At 37.0% G+C, this 17,725-nt stretch overlaps 1 protein-coding gene and 1 pseudogene across 1 annotated transcript in view; one reads left to right on the top strand and one right to left on the bottom strand.

Annotated features, from left to right (window-relative positions):
• CDH20 (cadherin 20) overlaps positions 1-17,725 on the bottom strand; it is a 231,648-nt gene that overhangs the window by 144,283 nt on the left and 69,640 nt on the right. The window lies entirely within an intron of this gene.
• On the top strand, positions 8,797-9,149 carry LOC119471292 (annotated as a pseudogene).

The following is a 17,725-nucleotide window of genomic DNA, read 5'->3' as shown; positions in this document are numbered from 1 at the left end:
ACTAATACATTCACATGGCTGAGATGAATTGATTTTGCTGAGTAGCTTCCCCTGTGCTTCTCTTGTTTCTGAATCAAGCTGCATGTAACAAGACTCTGAGATCTTATACTTGAATATTCAGTATCCAAGACCCTTGGAGTCCACACTTTGCATCTGTTACTTCCTTGTCTGGCTTCCCACTGGTTTTATTTCATCTCGTGCTATCTATAGTACCAACCACATCGGCATTTGGTAATTCTTTATTTTTTAGTTTCTGAAATACGATGGAGGGATCATGCAGCCTACAAGAAGACTCATTCATAAGAATTCAAATAAAAGATAATTTTGACTAAGACCAGAAAGCATGAAAACAACAGAGCAGGGTGAGAAATAAAATTATGTCTACGTCGAAATTAAGTTTCTCTTGATCTGCTGAGGTGTATTATGAACAGATTGCCTGAAAAACTAATTGTCTTATGCATACATTATACTAAGATGTATGGAATTTGCATAGTAAACTGTGACACAGGAAAAGTGTTTTATATGTTCCCTTTGAAAATTTATTTCCATTTGTATGCTTCATGTTACCATCACATTTTTAATAGACTCCAGTTTTTCCTAGGAAATTGAAATACTTTAGTACTCTATTCATTGCAGGGATTTTCCTGCATTTTTTTTTTTTTTAACATTTCCACCAATAGGTTCCTTTCAGAACACCTACAGAGGATAAAAAATATATTGTAGTGCATTGTATTGATGTCAACAGAACTGTGTGTTTTCTCCCTGGTGTGATGTCAGAACAATGCAGTGCATGTTTCACTGTGCCAACTCATTGGAATAAAAGACTCATTCAGAAAGAAATCCTTGGATGGTCACAGTTTTTAGGAGTTTTTATGCATGGCCACACAAGCTTATAACTTTAAACTTTTCTTACAATGCATTATATATTCTTCCCATTGCAGCTGAGCTTTCATATTGAAAGCAAATATTTTTCTATATAGAGCCGAAACATCTACTGATTTTTTGGTTAAGAAAATAAAAAATAAATATACTTTCTAGAATGATTGCATTCCAAGGCCAGGGTTAGCACATTTCATCCATGCTGTTTTCTAAAACCCCTCATGTGAAGAGTGACGGCAGAATGTGGATTTCATAAATCCCACCATAGGAATTCCGAAACCCCCAAATAAGAGATTAACAGATGTGAATGTGTTTGGTACAGTGGATGCTTTGAAGATGAAAAGATTAAAACATTTTGTTTTTGCATGGACAAAATAAACATAAAGCATTTTATTTTAGATAGTTAGGGTCTGGGGAGAAAGATAAAATGAGTACTCTGCTGTAGTTCAGGAATTCTCCCTCTCCTGACTTCATTTTTTGTTGTTGTTGTTAAACTTTCATTTTCTTAATTACAAAAGTTAATTGTGACTATTGAAAAAAACTAGAAAATGCAAACATAAAGTATAAATTAAACTACCTTGTAACTTCTTTCTTACCCACCCAGAGATGTCCATTGTTCACATATTGGTGTTTATCCTTCCTTAGAGTATGTATGTTGCAAATATGGGTCATTTCCAACATATGATATGACAGCCTCATTCTAATCAGTATACCATGAACCTTTTCCTATTTAAGTAAATATTCAAAAGCATCATTTTTAATGGTTGTATTTTATCATAGATGAGCTATTTAAAGCAGTAGCTTGATTGTAACACTTGGGCTATATTTATTTTTTAATCACTATTTTAAATCTTTTCTGATTCTATACCCCTTTTCAGCTGAATCACTGTGCCTTTGCTCCACCCATACTTCTCCAACAGATGGACTGTTGGACTATTCCTTTTTTTTTTCTATTATAAGGAAAACCTGTTGTAATATTTTTTGGACATATTTCTGTGTACATGTTAAGTGTTTATATAGTATAGCTTCCTAGAAGAGTAACAAGATGTGCGGCTTTTTAATTTTAATAAATATTTCCAAATTGTTAGAAAGTTGTACCAATTTACACCCTCAACAGCAGTGTGAATTTCCACATTTCTGTACTTTCTTGAACATAACAAAATTTTGCCAACCTTATAACCAGAAACTCACATGTAGCTTAATTTATATTCCCAAAATAATTTTAAAAACTGATAACCTTTTCAGTGTTTATGTCCGTTTCTATTTCCATTTCAGTGAATTTTCTCTTTGAATTATTTGTATATTTTTCTATTAAAATATATCTTTTTAATTGATTTATGGAAACTTTTACCTCTTCAATTTTTATGTCTAGCAAATGTGTTCTTTCAGTTCATCATGTATCTTTTAATTTTACTTATAGTGCTTTTTATGCCATACATGTATTTTTTTCATTTTTTTTTACTTTTAAAATTACTTAAAAATTTTTTATTTCCATAAGTTTTTGGGGGAACAGGTGGTATTTGGTTACATGAGTAAATTCTTTAGTGGTGATTTGTGAGATTTTGGTGTACCCATCACCTGAGCAGTGTACACTGACTCCAATTTGTAATCTTCTATCCCTTACCTCTTCTCACCCTTCCCCTCTTACCCGAGTCCCAAAGTCCATTATATCATTCTTATGCTTTTGCATTGTTACAGCTTAGTTTCCACTTATGAGTGAGAACATGATATTTGCTTTCCATTTCTGAATTACTTCACTTAGCATAATAGTCTCCAGTCCCATCCAGGTTGCTGCAAATGCCATTAACTCATTCCTTTTTATGGCCGAGTAGTATTCCATAGTGTGCGTGTGTGTGTGTGTGTGTGTGTGTGTGTATGTGTGTGTAAATAAACTTCTGTATCCACTCATTGACTGATGGACATTTGGGTTGGTTTCACATTTTTGCAACTGTGAATCATGCTGCTATAAACATGCATGTGCAAGTATCTTTTTCATGTAATGACTTCATTTCCTCTTGGTAGATACCCAGTAGTGGGATTGTTGCATCAAATGGTAGTTCTACTTTTAGTTTTTTCAGGAATCTCCACACTGTTTTCCATAGTGGTTGTACTAGTTTACATTCCTACCAGCAGTGTAGAAGTGCCCTTTACCATATCCATACCAACATCAATTATTTTTTGATTTTTTTTATTATGGCCATTCTTGCCATATGCATATTTTTAATTGCAGTACAAATTCAGTCATTTTCTTCATGAGTTCTAGGTCTTATGCCTATGCTGAGAAAGGCCTTCTCCTTTCAAAGATTATAAAAATACTTACATATGTTTCCTTCTAGGGCTATTATGTAGAGATATTTAATCCACTTGAAATTTGTTTTTGCTTAAAGGTATGAGGAGGGGATCCAACTTTATGCTTTTTCCAAAGAATATTTAGTTGTTTTTAAATTATTTCTTTTCCATTCCATCATTTGCCACTGATTTTAAATATCAGCTTAATATACCAAAAAGTCATGTCTCTCTGTTCTGTTCTCTGTTCAAATAATATGCTGTTTTAATTATTATAGCCTTATAATGTGTTCTGCTATTGGTAGGAAGAAAAAAGCATTACTTCCTCAAGCAAAATTGTTGGGTCAGATTGATTTGGGATTCTGGGAAAGCTGTACTAATTTATACTTTCACGAAAAGCATATGCAAATACTTATTTCCCTTCACCTTACTAACATGTGTACATATGCATTTAATATGTTTTACATATATTTTTTAAAATTTCTAACTTCATAGATAAAAATGGTATGTCATAGGCTTTATTGTACATATCTTTAATTACTAGGAAAGCTGAACTCTTCTTGATACTGTTACGTTTTGCTATTACTTTTAAATATTTTCAGTTCAGTTTAATGTGCTCATGTTGGGAGATCTGCATGTTTTAAAAATGGCTCATGCTTGAACTAAGGAGAACACAATGGTTGATCCAGGACAGAACAATTCTGAAACCAAAAATTAGGGAGCTGCCTACCTCTAGGAAACATAGTAAGACAATAGTAGTGCAAAAGGCAAAATTTCAATGAATTTAGTTTAAACATTGAATTGGCTTTTATTTACAATTTAAAAGTCATAAATAAGATTCTAGCCTCTGGTTCTCAGAATCAGAAAAGGTTCAAAGAATTCCATGGCTGCAATGTGGTCAGACTTTTATGGACAGAAAATGGAAGTCACAGGGACAGCTTAATAGGCAACAGCTTGGTGTTTTGTCTAATTCAAATCAGCTGGCTGACTATGATTGGCTGGAACTCAGCTGCTGTGATCTGTGATTGACTGAGACCAGCTGTTAACATTTGTTACTTGAGTAAACTCCTAAGTTAGAGTTTAGTTAATGTACTAGGTTAGGTTACAATACATTACCTAAGGACTCAGGACAGGGGCATTCTCAGGCCCAATTTTAATTTAGTTTAACAATTGCCAACCTGTATTAGGCTTTGTTCTAAAAGCTTTTTATTCCCTGGCTTATTAGATCCTCTCACTACTGTGTGGAGGCATTATGTCCATCCTCACTTTCTAATGAAAAAGTGGAGCTCAAGGAGATACACAACTTGCGTAAGGTCACAAAGCTAGCAAGTGGCCGGGCCACTTTGTGAACTTACGCGATGTGACCTCTGAGTCCAAATGTCGCAGTCGAAGGATCTGCTGAGATGTGCCGTCTTTCCCCAGGACTGCCACAGGACCATGCTGAAGAAGCCTGTTCCCTTAAAAGTCAGGGCTTCAAAGTCTCTGAAAAAGTCGAGATGAGGATGCAGGGTGGGAGTGCAGAAGCACTGTGGGGACCTTTCTTCCCCATAATGAGAACCGTCTGGAAGACTTGCGTGGTTTATGGTGGCAAAATCATATATTAATGAAAACATTTCTAAGCAATCAGTTCAAAAATGCTCAGAATGGAGGCAGAGCATAGACTTGTTTTCAAAAGTAATGACATTTTCAGTTTCTGCAAAAAGTCATCCTTACCTGGAAGGGGTAAGTTGTAATTATTTATTTATTCTTTTAAAAGTATAGAGTCGAATGCTACTGCTTTTTCTGATTAAATTCGTGCTTACTTTTAAGTTGTAGTGTGGCAGATGAGGAGCTGACACTAGAATTGAAAAGGTCTGGTCTGTCATTTTTTTTTTTTTTTTTTTTTTTTTTTTTTAGTAAGTATTATCTTTTGTCCTTTTTTTCCATTTTGTGAAGTTTAGTTAAAATTGGGCAATCTATAAGTCCACATAGTGCAATATGACTTTTTGAGTAAAAAAAAACAGGTAGTGGGTGTTTTTTTGGCTTCCACAATTGGCTAAATTAAGAGTACCAAAAGGTTTAGTCAGGGTTCTGATTAACTCCTTGTTGCTGACTAGTTTGCTCTCTAAAGTAATGTGGGGTGAGAGAAGGAAAAGAAATATCAGTCTAAAACTAAATGCCGGTAAGCAACAAGTCTTAGACTAGTTTACTTGCTGGTTTTACCTTGTACACAGGTCTAAACTGGGGTTTGAAGTGTCTTTGGCCACCTCTATGAAGAATAATGTTAAAATCATATATGGTTCATTATAACATTGATCAATGCTCACTGCTCACTCAGAGAGGAAACTGGATTTGTGATACAACATTGTAGAGGAGAGGTTGAAACCAGGGATCATCTAGCCTGAAACCTATGTTTCCTTTAGTTCCTTCTCTTTGAAAAAATGGCACATCCAAACAGTTACTTATGCAAAGTTCTAGAAAGTAACTTTGTCCTTCAATTCTCACACTCAGTAGATACCCCCGTACTGTCTCAGCTCTGAACCCAAAATGAATCTTGAGTCTTAATTTTCTCTATCTTTGCTACCAACATCTTCAAACTCTTATTTTTTACCATTTTTTTTTTCATTAGCCTCCTAACTGGCCTGCCCACTTCTGTTTCCCCCCTTAATCATTTATTAACTCAGTATCCTAAATGATATTTTAAAATATTTTTAAAACTCTTTTGCTTTTAAATTTTTTATTTTGAAATGATTTTAAATTTATAAAAAAAGTTACAAAAATAGTGCAGAGAGTTCTCATATATTCTTCATCCAGCTTCTCCTAATTTTAACATCTTACATATATAACGAATTTTGGAAAGCAGGAAATTAACATTGATGTAATACTATTAACTAAGCCTCATTCAATTTTCACCAGTTTTTCCACTAATGTTTCTGGTCCAAAATACAAGCCCATGTCCCACATTACATTTACTTGTCGTAGCTCTTTAGCGTCCTTCAATTTGTGACAGATCCTTACTCTTTCTTGACATTTGTTAAAAGCACTGGTCAGTTTGTTTATAGAATGTTCCCCAATTTGGTCTGGTCTGTTGTTTTCTGTGATTGGATTGGGTTACACATTTTTAACAAGAATTATCCCAAGCGTGATGTTGTGTTCTTCTCAGTACGTTCTATCCGGGACTTGATGCCTTGTTAAAGATACAAATTTGATCATGTTACAAACCTTCAAAGGGTTTCCATTTTTCTGAGAGTAAAAGGTGAACTCTTCTAAGATCCTGCATAATTTGGTCCCTGTTACTTTAATTCATGCCTTTTGTAAGGGCCAATACAATTTTAAATTAACAGGCTTAGTTCTTCTTGCTGAAAATAGAAGGAAAGACTTCCCCCTCCCCAACCCTTTATTCTTAGAGCATTTACTTAGAAGACTTGTAATTGTTAACTTCTTTCTCTGTCTCTGTGAAATATATGTAAATCTTCTTGAAAGCTAAATAAGATACTGGCCAGTTTTAGACACAGGAATGCCTTTCTCAAGGACCTGGGAGATATCTTTTTCAAATGTAATTAGGGAAGACAGTGCCCCTATTTCCAGGTTTCTGTGGGAGGTCAGGTGCCTCACTCCAAGTTGCAAAATTATGTCATATCATTAAAAGTTTATTTTTCTTTTGAATAAAGGCAAGCATTAACACAGATGGTCACCTCAACTACCAAGTAAATATAGAAAGACCTATGTGTGACAAATGTTGTTGCCAAGTCCTCTTACTTGTGGACTAGTTATTGTTTATCTTGACGACAACTATGTACCACATGGTAAGACGATGAGATGTCTTTTGATCTTTGGAATCTCTTAATGGATTCCCTGTGATAGGTATCATATTCTTATTCATTGCTTTTTCAATAATAAGATTACTTCCTTTCTCTTCTAGTCTGTAGAGAGATTTTCTATATTTGGAGGAGATTTTGTTTTTAATGATGTTTCCCCAACACCCTTTCCTGTAATTGTTAACTTCTTTCTCTGTCTCTGTGAAATATATGTAAATCTTCTTGAAAGCTAAATAAGCTTCTGGCCAGTTTTAGACACAGGAATGCCTTTCTCTTTCCTGTGAACTTACTGTGGCTTTCCTTCATATTTCAAAAAGTGCAAAGTTGTTGCTTGCCATATAATCCTCTGCCTGAAATCCTCCACTTTCCTCCACCTCTTCATTTAAGTAGTTCCTTTCATTCTTCAGGACTAAGTTCAGATATAATATTCCTAAAGACACCTTTCTCAACCACTCTGTCTAAAGAAGCCACCCCTTCCAGGGATTCTGTCACATTATCCTGTTTCTATCTTGCAGAGTATTTAATACAATCTGTAATTATTGTACTTATTAATTTGTTGATTTATTTATAGTGTTCTGCCCTCCACTACAGTGCAGGCTGTAGCAGTTACAGACTCCCCTACCCTCTGTCCAGTTCGACCCCATCTGTCTTGTTTATGTCTGAAGCCTTCATACCTAGAACAGTGACTGGGACGTAATAGGTGCTTGATGCAGGTAGTTGATTATAATGAAGATGTACATCTACTTTTATCTTATTCCTCATCAATCTGTGGAAGTCTCAACAAATTTTTTAGCAGGCTCTGTATTTAACAAACGCATAAAATAATTATATTGAAAAAATAATACATGAAAAATTCACCTTCATACCTGAAGAGAAATAGGCCCAAATGCTTGTTTTTTAAAGGAAAATCTATGATTTTTTTTACAAAATCCACTCAAATATTTTAGGAAAGCTTTCATGTTAATTCTGGATACAGCTGGGGCCATTTGAATTGTAGCATTGACTAATTGGCCAGTGCGAACATCAATTAGTCCTGAATAAAGAGCAGGAGATGAATGCCAAGAAGGAGGAAGTGGAGGCTCAGATTGTTCAGCACATCTACTAGGAATCTGCACATCCTAACAAAGAACGGACCTTCTGCAAGACACTTGAGATGGTGGAAGTCTTGAAGTTATGCTGGTATTTTAAGGAAGGCTTAACGCAGCGCTTCTCAACCTGAAGCATACAGCACAGTCCTCTGGAAACCTTGTTTAACACAGGCTGCTGGGCCTCACCCTTGAAGAAGTTTCTGATTCTGTAGGCATTGGGACCCAAGAATTTGCATTTTAACAAGTTCCCAAGTGATCCTGCTGACATTGGTCCAGGCTCCACACTTTGAGAACCACTGCTTTAAAGCGTTAATTGATTAGAAGAACCTGATGGAATTTGTTTATAATGGTCTTTTAAAATTTATTTTATGTAACTTTTTAGAGATAGGGTCTTGCTCTGTCACCCAGGTTGGAGTGCAGTGGCACGATCATAACTCATGACAATCTTGAACTCCTGGGCTGAAGCAATCCTCCTGCCTCAGCTCACTGGAGTAGCTTGGCCAACCACAGCTAAGTTTTAGTTTTTTTAGAAATGGGGTGTCTTGCTATATTGCCCAGGCTGGCCTCAGACTCCTGGCCTCAAGCCATCTTTCACTTTGGCTTTGCAAAGTGCTGGAATCACAGGCATGAGCCACCATACCCAACCCTGCAACAGTCTTTTAAGAGTTGACAGTGGCCTTTCTCGCTCCCTGGCCATCTCAGCAGCAGCTCTTGGTTGGGGGCCATCCTGCACCTAAGGTAGGAAGATGATGGCTGCAAAGAAGATAAAAAAGCTGCTGGAGTTGATCAACTCTAGGCTCCAAATCATTATGAAAAGTGGAAAGTACATGCTGGGGTACAAGCAGACTCTGAAGATTGAGACAAGGCAAAGTGAAATTGGTCATTCTCACTAACTGCTAACATCTGCCCAACTTTGAGGAAACCAGAAATAGAGTGATATGCAATGCTGGTCAAAACTGGTGTCCATCACTACAGTGGCAATAATATTGAACTGGGCACAGCATGAGGAAAATACTACAGAGTATGCACACTGGCTATTATTGATCCAGGTGATTCTGATATCGTCAGAAGCATGCCAGGACAGACTGGTGAAAAGTAAACCATGTAAAATTTCCCTTTGATAAAATTTACCAGAGCTTGTTTTAAAAAATAAGAGTTGACAACGGTTTTTTAAAAAATTAAACAAATGTTCAATTTTTTAACTGCCAAGGAAAAGGGTCTCTTTTTTCATGCTCCATTTATAAGGTTTCCATCTCTGTATCTCAGCTCTTATTTATTGAGCATGTACTAGTTTCACATATTATTTTATGTAATCTTTAAAATTGCTGGGTAAATCCCTATTTTACCCATGAATTATTATTGTTACTATTTTTTTCTTGTATTTAAGGTGACAGAACCAAGATTTCATTTAGCATTTTCAATATCTTGCCTTATATCCTGATGTAGAATTTCGTTGCTCCCTGCAGATCCACTCTGGATTTCTATATCTGGAGTCTATAATATGATATTGGGGAAATCTGCTGAAACTTTTCCTAGGGATTTTCTTCCTTTATCAGACATTATCATATTTTGGTGGGTTAGTGGCCTCTATTCTCAAAACAAATACTTAAAATAAAATTCAAGATTCAAAGACAAAATACACCTATCGGTTTTTAAGTAATAAGCCGTGATTTTCTGATTAGATACATTACTCCTCACTCTGGAATCACAGAATCTTCTCTTAATAGTTTATTTTTAAAATTTAATTTAATTGTATTTTAAGTTCCAGGGTACATGTGCAGGATGTGCAGGTTTGTTACATAGGTAAACATGTGCCATGATTGCTACACCTATCAACGCATCACCTAGGTATTAAGCCCTGCATGCATTAGCTATTTATCCTGATGCTCTCCCTGCCGCCCCCTCCCCCTGACAGCCCCCAGTGTGTTGTTCTCCTCCCTGTGTCCATGTGTTCTCATTGTTCAGCTCCTACTTATAAGTGAGAACATGTGGTATTTGGTTTTCTGTTCCTGTGTTAGTTTGCAGAAGATAATGGCTTCCAGCTCCACTCATATCCATGCAAAGGAAATGATCTCATCCATTTTTATGGCTGCATAGTATGTCATGGTGTATATGTACCATATTTTCTTTGTCCATTCTATCTTTGATGGGCATTTTGGTTGATTCCATGTCTTTGCTATGGTGAATAGTGTCGCAATGAACATAGGTGTGCATGTATCTTTGTAATAGAACGATTTATATTCCTATGGATATATATCCAGTAATGAGATTGCTGGGTCAAATGGTATTTTTTACCCATGAATTATTTAATCTTGTAGGCAGTGTGATTATTGCCCAGTGATAGAGCTGGTGCTTCCACAGGGCTCTCTGACTCCAGGATTAGGCATCTTTTTGCTACACTGCTTGTCAGCCTGAAATAAAACTAATTTTAAGACTAATTGGTAACACCTTGAGGTGTTATATGACTGAAGTAGAAATTACTCATCAGCTTGAGGTGAGCCTGATCTAACATAGAAGGCTGGTTAAGCCAAAAAAAATGTCCTAATGTGAAGTGCTGCATCTAGGTGTTTTGTTACCCAAGAAAGATGGTAGCCTTGTTTTCCAAGAAATATTTTAAAGTTAACTTTAGCAAAACATTCATTTTCTACATGAGTCTGCATAATTTGTCTAAGTGGCAAAATTAAATTGACCTTTTTTTGCTTAATTGCCTACATGATTCAATGAGTTCTCTATCAAGAAACAAAAAGACAAAACAAGTTCTCCTTAACATCCCAGAAATGCATGGATCACCTTGAAAATCTCTGAAAAACTAATAAGAAGAAGCAAGTGACTGAGTTCATAATGATTTCCCTTTCTCTAAGCCAAAATTGATGGCCAGGAGGAAGGCATTGAAAGCCAGTATATACTGACTCTATTTATAAGATCTTGATATTTTAGACTTGTATTGCACCATTCATCCTAGGATCATAAAAATGGTTGTTAAAATTTATACCATATTAGTCTGATTAACCCTGAGAAGGGTAAAAATAAAGGATTGAGGAGAAATATTTATTTCACAAGGGTTGGGACTTTAATATACAGAAAGCTGCATAAATCTGCAGATGTTCTAATTAGATTCAGCTGAACTGCTTCAGAATGCACGATAACATGGATTTACTCTGCCAACAACTAAGAATAACTTTTCTGGTGCAAAAAAAATGTTCAAGTTTCAATATTGAAACATAAAATACCCCAGCCCAGGGGATGGATTCTTTTCACATCAATTTCTTCATTGGCTCAAATTTCTCTAGAAGTTAAGTTGCTCCTTTATTATAAGACTTAAACAGAATTTGCTAAATGGTACCCTAACGGTATTCTTCCCAGGTTATACTACCTGGAATCCTATTTTCTGTTAATAGTTAAACATTAACCTTAGATCACTGGAATACATTAGGCAAGTTATTCATATGGTACTTAATTTACAATCAGGGAGTAGTTTACGCCATGAGAAAATCTGGCTCATAAAGAGGATGACATTAAGGAATCAAGAGATGTATTTCATAAGGTAGTTTTGCTAGTCAATTTCCTTTTATTCCTTGAATATATGCTGGTTTTTAAATCTCAGGAAAGTTATTCCTTTGTGCTGGCAGGGAAAATCTTTGTTGTCCTACATTCGGAAGTATTTCAGTAAATCTTATCAGAGAATTTGTTGAGGCCCAAGTTATAGCCAGGGTGAAGAATAAGCTTTCCTCTGGCACAAGAATCCTACTGGATCCCCAAAGACATGAGGATCCCTTTGGTGTCTAACTTTGAAAAGTTTATCAGCACCAGAATGCTTTCCACTTCCACAGAACCTGGCTGTCAGATCCAGCTGGGCCTTCTAATTTACTTGTTTCTAGGTTTGAGAAAGCAAGGTGATGGAAAATGTCCCTTTACAAATGTAGTCAAGGGGAAATGTGAGAGAAGCTGCGTCTAGAACCTCATGTTCCACTGCCTGCCCCTTAGACAAACCAACCTTCGGTCAATATTTCCTCAATTATATTTGATAAGCCAACCTATTATCCTTAATTAAAATGTTGGCAGGCAGTATTCATGTGAATTTATGCCAAGGATTTCTTATAGTCTCCTTGTTTTATGGTTTCCTATTTTGAATAGTGAAAGAATAATTTTATAAACCCTTCTGAAGGGGAGTCTCTTGTAAATGCAAATTTTATCTCCCTCATAATCTTTTTGGATCTCTGTGAATTTGCATGGAGCAAAAAATACATTGCTCAAGCATGCTGCGTTTTAATTTATTAATAGAAACAGAATAGTTGTGAAAGGCATTTGTAGGAAATTGATTTGAAATAGATGTTACCGTGGCATACACATTAGTCTGCGACGTTAGGAACAATGAATGTGGAAAATCAACATTATTTATAGACTTACCAGCTACCTATTACTGTAGAATCGGAAGTCAGGGATATAATAAATATGTAGAGTCATGTCCTAGCACTTACATTTAGCCCTTGGTTGTCCAGTATCTAAGTCACTTTATCTTGTTTTCCTGTTATCCTATACATAAATATATGTGTGTAACATACACACACCCACCCCTGATCATTGATATAAAAACAACAACATCAACAACAACAAAAACTGGTCACTAATGTGTAGAACCCAATAGTGCCTGTAACATAAAAGAACCCAATAAATGTGAGCTCCCTCTTCCCATCCTAAATCCCTTTGCTTATTTCTTGGGTATTTTCCTTTCTCTCCTTACTTTTATCAAAGGATAGGTTGGAAATTTAAAAAAGATGAAACTGGAATAAGCTTATTAGAATGCTGTGCAGCACATTGCACAAGGAAATATTGGCAGATGAGTTTGAACATGGGTAAAATAAGTACGAGAATGATTAGTGCCTCTTCTCATTCCAAGATAGTGTCCTCTATTAGCATGGATGCTGGAGATGCAGCTGCACAGAGAGCATAGTCTGGTATGCCAGAGGTAGGAAATATTCCGGGGGGGCAGCCCTTCAACGCATCAGATCAAATGTTCTCAGCTCGAGGAGGCAAATCCCTCAACTCTAAGGTTAAGTCTAAATAGTAGCCAACTTCCTCTTTCACACTAAATACTTATTATGAGTCAGGCCCTTGTCATTTGGGGTTTCAAGCCAATGATAAAATCTTTCAGTCATTTTCCAGTTTCTATTGAATATCAGTGGGGTACCAAAGACTGACCGGAGCTCATTCCTTGGTTCTTCATCCCGAGATTTCCTTTATTATATGGTCCAAGACTAATAACTTCTTAACACTATCTATCACTTGATATCTTTACACAAAAACATCTGCCTCCTGTGAATTGAATCCTAGAAATAAAATTGTGCAGGTATTAGGGTGATGCAGTTACCTGAATCTGGCAGAAGCACTTTTGACATAGCTAACACAATTACAGAACAAGCAGAGGTAGAGGTTGTGTTTCCTTTGTCTCTTTTTTAACTACTGAAATTACATTGTAGTAGCAGGATTTCCATCAAATCTAGGTTCGATAGACATTCCATCTCCTTTTGCTCATTTTCACTTGCACATAATCTCGGTTATGTGACACATACCAGAGAAGAGAGTTCTGCTTTTGCCTTTAGGTCTTTCGCAAGTTAACTAAAAAAAGAATGAATTGTCAGATTGACTGTTATCTCACTAATCATATCTGCCCCCAAGTTAAGCAGTATCTACTTTTCCTTGCTCTGTCTAGAGCTGACAGTCTAGACAAGAGTTAATGCTCATTAGCAGGCTGGAGAGACCCATGGACCTCCTTTGCCAGATAGTGTGATGTTTTCCTCTTCTGATAGAATTTGGAAAGAGGCTGTGACCACAGGTCAGGGAGGTGGACATGCAACAGGAAGCAGCCCTATTGTCCCCTCACTTGGTAACGGTCTCACAGTACAGCAACACATTCAGCTCCCAGGATAAAAGCAGGTGTTTTGCTTTAATTAAGACCAACAAAGACTTTTCTGTTCTCAATAGTCTTATATTTTTAGACACGAAGGTAAGGAGGAAGAGAACATTATCCCATTCTGTGCATAAAAATAAAGATTCAGCATGAACTGCATAATTAAGAACTAAAAGGGGGAAATGCAATTCAATTAAAACTGACAGAATAATACACGGAATCAATGGCTTTATTTGGTGCTTAATGATGATACTGTTTTCATTTCATTATACATGAGTCATAACCAGCTTTGCCTTACTTTAATTGTATTTTTTGCAGAGTAAACCAAAGTATGCAATTTGCAGTAGACTCATCAATTAAAAAGAGGCCGATTTAAGATGATCATAAATTGATCCCTGAGACTGAAACCAAAGTTTTTCCATTCCAATATATTAACTTATTGGAATGATGAGTAATTTTAAGCAGCAGTGGAGAGAGGCATTGGTGGGGGAGGTGGATATCAGTAAACAAAGATTAAAGACTGATATCCATAAAAAATGACAGTGGTATGTTTTCCAGTGGGGAAATGATATGGCAATGTATTTTTGATCCAGTGAGCTGAACAAAACATGATGGGATTTTGGCTTCCTCGGAGAGGAAATGCTAGATTGGGTTGCCTGTGTAAAATGAATCATGATATTGACACAAAATCAAGTGTAACAGGGAGATATCATTTCCATATGTGGCCTTCTAGCTATATGGGTTTTAAAAATGGAACATGAGACCCAAGGAAAGCAGAAAGAAGGGATCAGTATTAGAAGTCAGGCTACTTAAGTACTTTATGGAATTAATGGTGGAGTATAGGACATGTTGCTGTGAGGAACATTCATTAAACTTCTCAGACATCATACTCTGTGGGGTAAGACAATTGCTGATGTTCTATGAACCCCGCGGAAAACCCGATGTGAATTAGCAGTGAATGACTATACAGTCAGGATCTGAGAGGTTGGTCATTGCAAAATGTGTCTGACTTTTGTCTTCATTCCATTAGTCATGTGGATAAAAGTTCCATGCTTGACTTCAAGTTTACTGTATAAACAGGCAGATGAAGGCCCTCTCATTTACCCATGACAACCCTGTGCTCCTCAAAAGCTGGCAAGTTTGGGCCAAGGAAATAGTAATTTTCCCTTCGTGGGGTAAGGAGACCACCCTGTCCTCCCTGGAAGACTTGCGCTGGCCACTCAGAACATGCAGATATAGGCTAGATCTTCCCACAGTAAATACATCCTTCTAACTCATTTCTATTTGTTAAATTAGTGTAATCTTTCTTACGGGGCCATGCTTATTTCTGACTGGGCCATGGTGACTATGGCATTGAGTCCTGTAGAGTGACCTGGAGTGGACAAAGGAAAACCAAAGCTCACAGAAAATTATGTACTCAGAAGTCTCAAAGCCCACAAAGGAATAAAACAAGAAGGCCTGTGCTCTGTAGATAGGGGAGACTCTCTTAAATTCATAATAACTCATCCGTAAGAACCATTTTTACATCTTCTTAAATATTTTATATTTTCCTTTTCTTTTTTGTTTTCATGCAATGAAAATAAAATGTCAGTATGCTGGTCAGCAGAAAGGTTTTTCAGACACTTCCATAGATTATCGCTTAAATACTTGGCTCATCATTTAATCTTCTATTTATGATCTTCTAATCATAACCAGCTATTTGAGTAAATATGTACATATAGATATATATACATTATTTTAAGAAGACCATAATTAAATTGATATTACTCTTTTCAGGTTCCAGAATGACATAGTTTTTATAGGATTGTTAGAGGTAAGAACTATCATTTACAAAGCAGATAAGACTATAAAATTAGAGTAAGTAAGACATGTACTACGTATGATTTGTATACTAGTTGTGTTAGACAAATATTGACCCATTCAGACTCTCATCCATTACAGTCTGTAAACAGCATAATTCAATTGCTAGATGGCTACACAGGCTAGGGATGTAGTTAGTTGGTAAGAAGCCATAAGTTACACTGCCCTTGTTAGGATTCAAACAAATAGCCTTGATCTTGTTGCACTCTGACTTAGCTAGAAGAACAAGTGAATCACAGGTGGAAGAGTACATTTGTTTGGAGTTGTAGCATTCATTCATTCTTGTATTAATTCCTACATTCAACAAATACGTTTCGTGCATGTCTTATGATTCAAGCATTATACTAAGTGCTACATGTTTATTTTAATAAACACTTTATAGCACTACGTGCCAGGCATTGACTCATTTAATTCTCATAATTACTCTATAAGGTGTGTTTCCCTCATTTTACAGATGAGGAAACTAAGTCACAGAAGTTGAGCAACTTGCCCAAGTTTACATGGCTAGTAAGTGGCAGAGCTGAGATATCAACTCAGGCAAGCTGGCTCCAAAGTCTGTGTTCTTAACCACACGACAGAGTCTCTGTCCTCCTGGAATTTACGGTCCAGAGGGAATACAGACAATAAACAGGTGAGCAAGAAAGAAACAAAAAATGATGAGCTATGATACAGCTATAAAAATGATGAGCTGTAACAAGCAAGGTAGTGGAAGACGATAAATGGCTGCATAGGGTGGTCCGGAAGTGACATTTACATGAGGCAGGATTGGTTAGAGAGAGCCAGCCAGGGAGCACTGAGAGTATCAAGGCCCTGAGAAGGCCTTGAATGCTAAGAAACTCCACAGGGCTGCACAGCTGCAGCAGGCAGTCATGTGCTTGTTGCCTCAGGAGCAGGTGGGCCAGGTCAGGAGGACTCCAGGTAAAATGCCTGGAAGAAACTTTATGAGGCGGAGAAAATTATTTTCCTGGATGAGATAAAATATTCCTTCAGTATGGGGAGGTTGGGTGAGGATGGGAAATAGATGTAAGGCAAGTAAGGAAGGCAGAGACGTAGTTGGGTTCCAGAGAAAGTCGTAGGGAAGTAGTCAACCCCCAAGAATCCAGAAGATACTGGGATTGGGGCAATCTGTTTCTTACATCCTAGGTTAGATGCCCATGGAAGCAACACCTACCTCTCCTACTAGAGTAACTGGCAGCATGTTATATCTGGGATCTTGGATAGTTTCACAGAGACTCTGGTGCCCCAGTACAGCATAGAAGGCAAACAGTTCATGGTCCTCAGGAACATACGTAGTGGCAAGAACAGCCGGGTTTGAAGGGATAATACAGAGAGCAATAAGGGATTCTTAGAGGAGACTTTGTGTGCACAAACTGCAAATGCTCTCAGCAATGTCTCACTACTATGAAGCCCTCCCCTGGTCCCAGGAAGTTAGGTCAAACGCAGGAAAAGCAGAATTGCTATTTACTGGGGATTAACTGCCTGCCACCTCTGCAGGATAGAGGCTCAGAATGGAAGGGGAATAATGAAAATTTAAAGCTGATCTCTTGCTCATATGAGTTTATGGACTGAAGTTCCTACCTGCTTCATGTGGAGCTATCTTCCGGGTTTGCTAACAATTCACCTGCAGCATGCATCCACACTGTAGGTTGATTACAAACTCTAGGATGAAATCCAAGTCATCTGGAGGCGACATGTGTAACCCTGTGGGAGAGCTGTCTCACAGAAAGGAGCTTGATTCCTAGAAGTCACTGTTGATTCTGGAAATATCAGTGGGCTATGATGAGGCTGAATTTGAAAAAGTATAAGAAAATGTTTTGGGGGTGGATCCAAGATGGCCGTTTAGGAACAGCTCAGGATTGCAGCTCCCAGTGAAAGCGCAGAGGGTGAGTGGACGCCGTGTTTTTATT

This window comes from Cebus imitator, unplaced genomic scaffold (assembly GCF_001604975.1).
Source record: "Cebus imitator isolate Cc_AM_T3 unplaced genomic scaffold, Cebus_imitator-1.0 Scaffold55, whole genome shotgun sequence".
NCBI classification, from domain to species: Eukaryota; Metazoa; Chordata; class Mammalia; order Primates; family Cebidae; genus Cebus; species Cebus imitator.
Note: the sequence above shows the minus strand (reverse complement) of the source record. Positions and strands in the feature narration are given on the sequence as shown.